At 58.4% G+C, this 11,171-nt stretch overlaps 1 long non-coding RNA gene across 3 annotated transcripts; it reads right to left on the minus strand.

Moving 5' to 3' along the window:
- Window positions 1–2,984: 2,984 nt before the first annotated feature.
- Window positions 2,985–10,903, minus strand: LOC122220618. Of its 3 annotated transcripts, XR_006202956.1 has the most exons (5): window positions 10,211–10,903; window positions 8,672–9,323; window positions 7,431–8,399; window positions 7,138–7,320; window positions 2,985–3,111 (listed from the first exon to the last, which is right to left on the minus strand). It is a non-coding gene; the product is annotated as an uncharacterized LOC122220618 (long non-coding RNA). The 3 variants fall into 3 exon arrangements; XR_006202955.1 differs by lacking the exon at window positions 2,985–3,111 and having other exon boundaries at window positions 6,689–7,320; XR_006202957.1 differs by lacking the exon at window positions 2,985–3,111 and having other exon boundaries at window positions 6,689–7,320; window positions 8,672–9,993.
- Window positions 10,904–11,171: the final 268 nt, after the last annotated feature.

Consider the following 11,171-nt stretch of genomic DNA (forward strand, 5'->3'; position numbering starts at 1 on the left):
GCCCCCTGGCTGCACGCCAAGCCACACAGGGCGCAGATGTCCAGCTCGCACTTAGAAACACCCCGTTATTCAGAAACCTCCCCGCCTCTCCTCTCCTAAGCCAACACTGCGAGACTCGATTTCCAAGCACCGCGTTCCTGGGGCTTTAAAAATAAAGTCTGCTGGGAAGTCGTGGGCAGGGGAGACTGGCCCACGGCCGGGGTCGCGCTGCAGGAATTCGGGGCGGCCCGCAGGCAGCTGGCGTCTGCCTCCTCGGCTGCAGTCGGGAAGGTCCTCAGTAGGCCGTGGCCTCCGCCCCGACCGTGGCTGTAGGTGCCGTGGACACAGAAGCAGCTGCAGAGCAGAATGCTTTTTGTCTGTAAGACCCTCTTATCAGGCAGGACGACGGGACAAACGTGGTTTCGAAGAGAAGCAACCTCGGGTCAGGGGCCAACAGCGCCCCGGTTGCTCAGGGAGCCGCAGGGACGCAGCTAGGGCGGTGGGGACAGAAGCGGCTTCCAGCGTATCGTATAAACAGAGACGGCACTGGGGGGTGGGGCTAGTGAAGCCCCAGGAGGAACAATTTGGTAAAATCTGAGATAACAGTTAGAGATACTTTACCTTTACTCTCAAAGAGCCTTCGATTTTTAACATTTCTTTCAAACAGTTTTGGAAGACAATTTCATGCTGTCTTTTTAGGAGAAAGAGAAACTGAAAATAAATAAGAATGAGTTTCTGCCCACGACGATGCTGGGCTGTTTGACTCCACAGACTCCTATTCCTTCGTTCAGAGCAAGGGGGGAAGCGAGAGGAAGTGATGGCATTGATGTCCATGAGCCCACGCGGCAGAACTCGTCCGGGGCCCCGTGTCTGCCGGTCGCTGCTCTGCTCGGGGACAGGTTGGCGGCCGGCCAAGGGGGGGCGTCAGCCTAGGCTTCTCCCTGCAGGCGTCCAGGGGGTGAGCACCCAGAAGCCGGGCTGGACCGGGACGGGACCCAGCCACCTGCCCGCCAGCCCGCACCCTCTGCCCCGAGGCCTGGCTGCTCTCACTTGTCGCCGGGAGCTCAGCTGCTGATAAGCAAGAGGAGAAAATCCTCTCAAGAAGCTGGTCTGACTCCAGGCTCCCCACGTGCAGCTCTCCTTAGAGCACATTCTGCTTGTGCCCCTACCCCAGACCGACGCGCCAGGCAGAGGGGGGCACCCGAAGGACTCAGAGCAACCAGTGTTCAATACGTTCTACCTATTTCTCAAAAAAATAAAGAGGGTGCGTTTCTGTGGCCAGACAGCTTTTCTCCCTGTGGGTCTCCCCAACACGGGTCCCCTGAGGGCGGGATGAGTAACATCTCCTATCCCCCACCCCGCCCAGGAACACCTGTGCCAGAACTGGGGTCCCACAAAACTCTCTTTGGGAAATGTGCCCGGTCCCCACAAAGAATCCTGCCACCTGGCCCTCCTGCTCGAGGACAAAGAGGACATTTTTCAGAGGGCGTCCCCAATGAGACCTCCTCCCTGAAGTGTCCTGAGGTCAGGGGCGTTTGGAGAAAACAGCTAGCAGATTTTTACCGAGGATTTTAATTGGTCATGTGGGTGGATTCCCCACCAGACTGTCAGCCAAAATCCAAGCTAGAAGAACAAGGTGTCTCCTGTTCCTGTGCTGCACCCCTTCCTCAACACTAGAGACTGACGAGGGCCTGCTCCAGGAGGGACATTCTATATCTTGAGGCACCCAGACGAAGCAGGGAGGGCCCCTGCCTGTGACTTCAGCATGTGGACTTTCCAGACATGTGGCAGCTCTGTTTCTGTGACTTAGCATTTTCCTGGTGCCAAAGACAGCTCTCTGTCTGGGACTTACAGTCAGTCAGGTTGATCCAGAGTATCTGAGCCACCACAACTGGAGAAGACAGGCCTTGGGGGCCATCACAGCTGCGGGAGGAGACGGGCCCTGGGGGCCCATCACAGCACCTCTGTGCTTTAGTTACAACACAAACAATGGACAATCAGGGTTTGTGTCCTTATGTAGCCAAACAAACAGAAATCATAACAATCTATAGTTAAATAACTCCTTGCTTATATATTATAAAAATAGTGACTTGATAATTATTTGGCCCATATAGGAATACCACCTAGATAAATATGAGATTAAATATGAACACAGACTGTCTTACTTTTCCCAACTCTAAAGAATTTTTTAACTTGTGGACTATGCTTCCCCACCCTTTTCGCTTTCTACAGGAAAATGCTCAACTGGCTAAAACTTTCAGAGAGTAAATAGATCCAGTCACAGTGTCTAGGTCCTCACTCGGGTGTGGATGCAGGTGTAGACGCAGTGTCGTCTGCACTCACAGGCATCCCGTAGCCCTGTGTTGGACTTTAGTGGGCATCAGGGCACACAGCCTGGGGTCTCTGTGTCCTTTTGAGGTGACCCCGTCTGGGCTGCAGTTTATGTCCAGTAGGTAGGGTGACTGCTGACAGCCCAGGGACTGTGATGACTAAGGGGTCTCTTCTCTTCCAGAGAAAAGCATCTTACAAGCCCCCCGTGTGCCTGTAGGTAATGCCCAGGGACAGGGACAGGGACAGGGACAGGGAGGGACAGAGGGCTGTGCTGGCTCCTGCCTCCTCTGAGGCAAGAAAGGCAGCCTGCTCACCCTTCCCTGTCCCTTCGGCAACCACGCACATTGTCGATGTGAATTTAGCAGGCTGGCAATAGTAGCTTACCCCGGGCCTGCGTGAATCGTGAATCCAACAGGTGGGACACGAAGCTCGGTCCCGCCACGTGTGGAGCCCTGGGAAAGAGGAAGAAGCAGTGTGTGGCCACGGCGTGGCCGTGTGATCCCGTTTCGGGAGCCCATGAAGTGCCTGACTCCGTTCCTGGCTGGCTTTGCCCAAAGAATTCACTGCGGGGCTTCCCAGTTTTTCACCAAAAAGGAAAAAATTAAGTACTTATTTATTATTTTCTTCTTTCCTCCAAAGGCAAAAAGCTTGAAGTTAGCAAAAGGAACGTAAGTGAGCAGTAACCGTGCACCAGGTGAGGAAGACCATCTCCCGGAACTTTCAGGGGCCCGGGGCCAGTTGGGCAGCAGGAGGCCACTGGACTCTCTCTTCACCGGTGTTCATGACGACTTCCTGTGAGGGCTGTACAGGTGCACAGGGACTGCGTGAGCTCCATGTCCCGTCCTGACCTGCAGTCTCCCTGGGGACAGGGCCATTCACCCCACCACCCGTCTGTCTGCCTCAGCCCGAAGGATGGCAGCTGACTCCTAAAATGAAACCATCACCACGATGGCTCCTTGGGACCAGGGACGGATGGCCCCTCTGGTGCCAGGGCCAAAGGGAGAGACGAGGAGGGCCAGGCCTTGGGCACAGCTTGAATGTGGGTTCAGATCCAGGCCCAGCAGCAGAAACCGGGTGTGGGGTCCCTGTCCCAGTGAGACAGGCAATCAGCCACGCCTCTCATTCTGTCATGCTGGTCTCTCCCAGTTGCCCTGGGAAGCTGCCTTGTAAATGCTTTAGAAACCAATGTTTACAGCAGAGAGGGCGGGGTCAGGACGACCGTCATCAAATCCGGTTTCTTCTGAAGTTCAGAAGCTTTGGTGCAGGAAGTTCCCATCCCGTCCCCCATGCTTCCCACCTCACTCATTCAGACTCTTCTCCTTTCCTGTTTCAGCCAGAGACAGGAAACTGCCCACCTCACCCGCCCACCTCAACTGTGCCCAGACCTGATGGGTTCAGAAGGAGGCAGAAGCCTCGGCCCACTGGCCCTGGGACGGCCCCTCCTGACCCCAGAGCCATCCTGGGCCAGGGGTTTCCACCCACCTTTCCCCCCAAGTTCAACCCAAACTCCCGGTGGGCAAAAATGTGAGTCAGGTAAGAAGCCAGAGGAAGCAGACTTTGTATGCAGGCGAGTCCCAGCTAGGGGCCGGTAAGGAGACGGTGCTGTCCCGTCTGTGCTGTAGGACACCGGGCACCCTAACGCGTCGTTTGCCATAGTATTCGTCCCTGGGGAACCGATGAGCCTTTGAATCATGGGGGACCTCGTATGCACACACGCACATCTCGGAACACGGCCCACCGTGTGTTCGTGTCCACACGCCCAGGAACCAACACCGACCGGGTTCCTGGCCTGCGAGTCGGCCGTGGAGGCCGTGACAACCACCACCTCACGGCCGTGGAGACCCGAGCTGGGGCCACGGGGTCCAGTCAGGACCCATCCCAGGCCTTCCCCGGCCTTCACATTGTCCTTCCCCGTAAGGACGACAGTGGCTGCATTAGGGCCCACCCTGCTCCCTGCTCGCATCTTAACTACTTGTATCTGCAGGGACCCTATGCCAAATAGGGTCACATTGTAAAGTGCCGGGGTTAGGACCTCAGTGTAAGAATTTGGGGGAGGCACAACTCCACCCATAGCGGACCCCTTGTTCATTCACCAGCCACTGGATGACGCACCTTCTGCAAGCAGGGAGCAAGGCTGGGGTCATCTCCACACACTGGTGACCCCAGCACCTCAGCCCCAGGCAGGGCCCATCTTTCTCCGCAAAGTAATGGGCGAGCGGCCCCCAGGTTTCTCACATGTTAGGACTGTGAGAGTCGACTCTTCCTCTGGTCTCAGACCACTGGAGGGTCAGGCCTCTGTCAGCCCTGTGCTGCATGGCCAGGCAGCTGAGGAAACACGTCCACATGCCTCCCCACAAGCCCTTGGCTACGCCACACCACGAAAAGAGCACGCAGACAGCACTCAGCCTTTGCCCTCAGTCCCCCCGGGGCCTGCCCACAAGCAGCTTCCCACAGCCCCGGCCTCGTTCAGGCCACCATCACCGTCCAGCCCCAGCTGGGACATCACCCCCTGTCTGACTCCTGAGTTCACTTGTCAGTTTGTTTGTAATCCTTCAGGGCTGAGTGTGGTTTCAACGAAGCACAGGACGGGGACTAGGAGACATGCTGGGGAAAGCAGTCTGGAGGGCCCAGCATGACAGTGCACGTCTCAGGATGCAAGCAGCCTGTCCTGCACCTGCTCATCCAGGAGCACCACCACCAGGTGCCCCACCGGGTGCTGGGGACCAGCCCTGCCTTCCTGGGCTCACTGTCTTCTGTGGAGATAGCCCAATAAACAGACGCACAGTAGAGTGACTTCTGGTCAGTGCACAGTAGGACAACTGCTGGTCAGCCCCGTGGGAAGACGGCCCAATAAAAGACACAGCAGGGCGACTGCTGGTCAGCACACAGTAGGGCAACTGCTGGTCAGCACCGTGGGGAGACAGCCCAATAAACAGACGCACAGCAGGGCGACTGCTGGTCAGCACACAGTGGGGTGACTGCCGGTCAACACCGTGGAGAAAAATAAGGCGGGAGAGTCGGTTGGGATGAGGCTCTCCCTTGTGCGTGCCAGGAGGCCTCTCTGGAAGGCGACACTGAAGGGGGTGTGAATGAAGTCAGGGCCAGCGGTGAAGTGTCAGGGAAACAGACAGAGGAGCAGCGAGTCTGAGGCCCTGTGGGGAGAGCGGGCCGCGGAGCCCTGGGCCAGACGGGAGACAAGCGCTCTCCGGTGCAGCCCTCGGGGCGTTGGGAGCCCGGGGTGTGGCCTGACCTGGGTGCAGATGGCGGGCACGTGGGCAGGGCTCTGCAGCCAACCACGGGAGGCATGGAGTCTGGCGCGGTGACCCTCGAGGGGCCGGTGCATAGACTATGCCTCAGACCAGACGCGGGGACGTGGCTCCAGGGCTGTCAGTCCGCGCGGCACCCACTGCTGGCTTGAGGAAGATTATGGAGAAGCAGACAAGCTCAGTGAGTGGGGGCAGCTCCCTGGACACCCGAGTGCAGATACTGGGGGGCTCAGGACGGGCTGAAGATGCACGTTTGACAAGTTTGGCATCATCTTGAGGGTCGTGACCTAAACAAGTCCCCACGGAATGAACCCAGAGAAGCAGGCGGAGAGACTGAGGACCGGCTGGTAGGTGAGAGGGGTCCTGGAGGGGGGCGCTGCCTATCGCCGATGGGCGGTGGTGCCACCGGGGACTGAGCAGAAGGGCGGCGGGGCCCAGGATGGGGAGCCAAGGGGCTTGTCTCAGTGGGGAGGGGCCGTCCCATGGTTGTGCACCGTGGGGAGACGGCCCAATGTCGGGAATGATTCTCTCCATGGAGGCTTCTCGTTCTGTCTTGTGCTACATTTTCAGGCATCGGCGTCTACTGTCTTTGTACTTAGGAAACGGGAGTTACCGAAACAGGCCTGGCCCATGCATCTTGCCCGCTAACCTGCCCACACTCGTGACAGGCTGCCCCCCCCCCCCCCCCGCCCGGGCTCCCTCCTTCCTACCCCATCTCTTCTGATGTAAGGCGTCTTCCCGGCCAGGATCCCACGTGGTGGTTTGCAAGTTTGGGTGGGAAAGTCTGATCTTGACAAAGACTGGGATCTGGCTTCAAGAGGCCAGGTCACAGAGGGAGACAAGGCAAACCTTTTGTTCCCGAACAAACCCAGTGAGCAGAGGCCAGATGGCTGAGCGACTCCTCACGAACCCCAGGATGCCTTGGGTTTTTTTTTTTAATTTTTTTTTTTTTACATTTATTTATTTTTGAGAGACAGAGAGAGACAGTGCGAGCAGGGGAGGGGCAGAGACGGAGGGAGACACAGAATCTGAGGCAGGCTCCAGGCTCCAAGCTGTCAGCACAGAACCCGACGCAGGGCTCGAACCCACGAACCGTGAGATCATGACCGGAGCCGAAGTCGGACGCTTCACCGACTGAGCCCCCCAGGTGCCCCAGGACACCTTGGGTTTTGAGGTTCCCTGAGCAGAGCAGCAGACATTGTGCTGGTCCACGCAAAGCCCATACCGTCGAGACCAGGCCGAGTTAGCCCTTTGGCTCCTCAGGGAAGCCGCTGACCATAAACTCAGGAGCAGACAGACCGCAGGAGCGGCTGCCCTCTCGGCAAAGATGCCACCACGTTCTGTGTGAGGGTCTCTGCACGCTTCGGGGACACCACACAGCCACTCAGCCTCCCTGTTGGCCTCCTGCCCAAACCTTCACCTGTTTCCCTAGCAACCAACCCTGAGACACCTTTCAATTTGCAAAATATCAGGTCAAAAGAGAAGTGTTAGAATTTGCCATAAAAATAAAAAATAAACATCTTGATTTGTCAAAAGGGTTCAAAGAATCCCAAGAACATACCGCTGCACAGGCAGGAACGTTCGCCTGCTCTTCTGGGCGAGGGGTCTAGACGTACAGCAGGGTCTCAGGGGCACAGGAGGTGCACGTGGGGCAGCCTGTGGACCCCACGGCCAAGCAGGAGGGCCATGGTCACCTCCTGCTGCCAGACGGCCCCTGTTGAGCTCCGGGACACTGCCTTTGGGCCTGGGGGAGAGAGGACACACGAGTCTGAGGCCAGGACCCTGTGCCGTCCACACGTGCACCACCATTCGTCCACTTCTGTGCTCACAGGGCACAGCAGCTGGAGGTCTTACCCGAATCCTGGTAGGGTAACCGGCAGTGCCAGATTCTGCCAAGGCCACGGCCGCCCGACCCCTGGACGAAACGGAAGCTGTGAGTGTTGGGCGGCTGCTCGCAGCAGGCAAGGAGGCGAGGCTCATCTCTTATGTGCCTGCCAGGTAAGGACGAGAGCCATCCCTCCGCTGGAGCAGGTGTCTGGACATCTGTGGGCAGGGGCAGCTTCCACGGGGCCCGCAGGATGCTGGGCCGGGGCCAGAGCTCAGCTGTTCCAGGAGCTGAACGGCCGAGGGCCGCAGGCCACGGGGCGGGAGGGCTCTGACTCAGTGCAGCTGGCAGAGGGTGAGCCTGATCGATTTCCAGGCAAGGGGGGATCCCCCCAGGGGCTCCCCAGGGACCCCCAGCCTCTGTGCAGCTCCAGCCCTTGCCTGGGCCCTGCCTCCGCTCACGGGGCGATTCATGCCACAGGACGCTTGTGCCAACCCCTGAGGCTCATGCAGGCGGCCACAGGTGGGGACACCTGGGTCACAGGTGGCCGGGGGCAAGAGGCCTCTGGCCTCCTGCTGTCTGGAAATCATGGGACTCACTCTGAAGTAGCATGCCTGTCAAGAATTCAGTTCTTGGTCACAAAGACTCAGAAGATGCTGAGCCCTCTCCTCGCTGTTGATGCTGGTGCCACCGGGAGCATACCTGACTTGCCGAAGCCAATAAATTCAGAAAGGACGAGGCCCCCGGCCAGTGGTAGGTGGTGGTGTTTCCAGGAGGGTTCGGGATCCCATCGGGCCCTCCCCAAGGAGAACTGCCATTGAAACCGTGAAGATTCCAATAAAATCATTTTTCCTCTTCCTGCCATGCTGCAGGTGCTTCAGGGCTGGGAGCTGCGGGAGGCCATGCTTTGCCCAGGTTGTAAACAGCTACAACACCGATCAAAGGGGCTACACAGACCTAATCACAGAGCTTGACAATGAGGGCAGTGAGGGTTTCGCCTGTGACAAAGATGGACGTGGAGGTAAGATCCCAATCCATCCTGAGAATGCAGGGCACTTTCTGGGGTCCCCTCCTGGTCTCCTTCTCTTCCTCCCCTCAGCAGTGGGACAGGACCACGCAGTGGACAGTCTAAACTCAGATGGCCTAGTGGTCCCTTCATCCAACATCCATTTCACATAAAAGGCAGCGGGGGGGGGGGGGGTGGTGGTGGTGGAGATTTTCAGGTTCAATGAGAGAAAGTAAGCCCTGGAACTTCCCTGAGAAACCCTACCACTGGGAATACAGTGAAGAATCCAGGAGCAGACATCCCTCCTCCAAGTGGCTTAGTGACAGGCACAGGTGTCGCCCTCGAATGTCCTTCTAGCCCATCTCTAAAGGAGCGCCCGGGAGCTCGAGGACAACAGTGTCTCACACCGAACTTGGTCGTGGCCATGAGGGTACCACCCAGGTCCCTGCTGCAGAGACTGAGAGTACAGGGCCCGGGTCTCACTCCTGCTGCAGAGACTGAGTATGTCCTGATGTTTTCTCCTCGCCTGGTTGCGTCCACATTGTACAGGCCACGCAGGACTGCGTTGATGGACCCGGAACTGGTGCCTGTTTGCTATGAAGGACCTGGTGTCAGGCAAGGAAGGTCACAGTATCTACTGGCGCAACTGGAACCACTTCAAAGGGTGCAGTTGTGTCATCCAGGGCTCCCCGCAGAAGCCAAACTGACATGACACATACGTATACAGGCAGAGAGGTGGGCTTTAAAGAACTGGCTCCCGCAGTTGTTGGGGCTGACGAGTCGAAATTATGCAGAGCAGGCCAGCAGGCTGGGATCCCAGGCAGGATCTCCACGTTGTTTCTTCTTTGGGAAACAGTCTGTCTGTTTCTTTGCAGGCCTTCAGCTGTTTGCATGTTACGCAGGGTCACCCACTTTCCTGAAAGTGGCCCGATGCAAAGTTAATCTCGTCCAAACAATACCTCACAGCAGCATCTCCCCTAGAGTTTGGGAGAACACCGGGCACTATGGACCAGCCTGGGGGACACGTGAACCGAACACTCTTGGACCCTGAAGTCACATACTCGGCAGTCTGGAAGTCTGTTCCTTCCGTACGTCCCCTCTGGGAAGCAGAGAAGGTGCAGGACTGTGCCTCCGAGAAGAGGCAGCCTTGCCAGCGACAGGCTCCTTGTGTCTCATCCAGGCTCTCAGCTCGAGTGACGGCGTCTCAGAGGCCTACGGGGAGGTCTCGGTCACTGCGCCCTTGTGGAAAGACTGGGCTCAGAACTCACGTGCAACCCAGCACGAAGAACAGTCGCAAGCTGACTCCCGTCTTGCTGCCCCCCTGCTGCCGTGTTCTGGGGACCAGGAGGCCTGGCTTTCGGTCCCCAGGCCCCACGGTTCCCTGGGTGTCTGCCTGCAGCTGAGCAACAGTCTGGGCCCCAGAAGGGTTGGGACCTCAGTCACTTGAAGGCCACCAGCTCTGACATCAGGACCAGAGCCGACGCCTCTGGAGAGGCCCCGAGAGGAGGGAGGCCTCGGAGACATGTCTCATGGTGCAGCACGTCACGCCCCCTCCCTGCTGGCTCTCTTCCGGGGCTTAGTAGTAACTGCTCTCGGAACAAAATCCAGAGCCATAAACATGAGTGGGGTGCTGGGACCCTCCCCTTCCTCCGAGCCCGTGTGAGGCCCCGCCCCCCGCTTGCTCTGCTCCTGGTGGCCACACTGGCTTTAGCTCTGTCCTGCAGACGCCAAGGCCTCCCCCATCAGGGCCCCTCACCCCTCCCCCGAGCTGCAGGGTCTGGCCCTCCCTTCCTCCTGGCTCACCATGCAGGCTGCCTCCCCAGGTGTCCCTGACCACTGGCCACACCGCCTTCCCGGTTGTCTCTTATCAAAACCTCGTCAATGGCAGAATTGTCCTTCTCAGACGTGGGGCTCTCCGTGCTGTCTGCTTGTTTAGCACGATGCCCCAGGGCCCGGGCTGGAGCTGTAGGTGCTCAGAGGACAGTGGGCATCCAGCTCAAGGCTCTTGGGGGGCCCCGGGGACCCATACCCAACCGGCCCCCTACGTCACATCTGTACCCGGCTTCTCTCTCGTGCTGACCCATGTCTCCTTGACAGGCCTAGGTCTCCCGCCTCATTCGACAAGCAGACGTCTAGGGGAGCTCACGCCTCCCAGGATGCAGCGGGGAACATGTCAGATGTGCGTGAGGACTGCAGGCCCCGGACCGTCCACAGGTCACTGGGCCTCCCTGGGCCTGCCGTCCTGTCCAGTTTCTTCTCTCCCGAGGGTGGTGAGATCGCACAGAGGGATTGCTCTCCAAAGCCCCCAGTTCAGAATGATGCAGTTCTCAGGCTATAAGAACCATGGTCTTAGAAGGAATGCGTACACCTTAGATGACCGTGTACAGCTGAAGTCCGGAAACAGGCGGGTAGGGCGCCTTCTCCTAAGACCTGTTCAGACTGCCTCAGGCCCGGGATGCCTTCCTACTGCCTTTATTCAAGGGTGATTGGTGTGGCTTGAAGGCCACCGCTGCCCTGGCCACTGAGCCTTTGTGATGTCACATGCTGGTGGAGAAGCTGGTGGTGTCAGTGCCCAGCCCACACAGCCCTGTGGGATTGCTGTGGTCGGGAACGATCATAAGCAGGGAGGCAGGCTGCCAAGGGGCCCACGGCCCATGTGCACAGAGTGTTTGCGAAGCTACCTTCCCCGTCCAGCAGCACCCCAGTCCTGGCTGGGTGCCCACCGGGCGCCCCTGGGAGTGGCCCATCGGGACCGAGCATGGAA

The sequence above is a fragment of the Panthera leo genome, chromosome B2, assembly GCF_018350215.1.
Source record: "Panthera leo isolate Ple1 chromosome B2, P.leo_Ple1_pat1.1, whole genome shotgun sequence".
Taxonomy (NCBI): Eukaryota; Metazoa; Chordata; class Mammalia; order Carnivora; family Felidae; genus Panthera; species Panthera leo.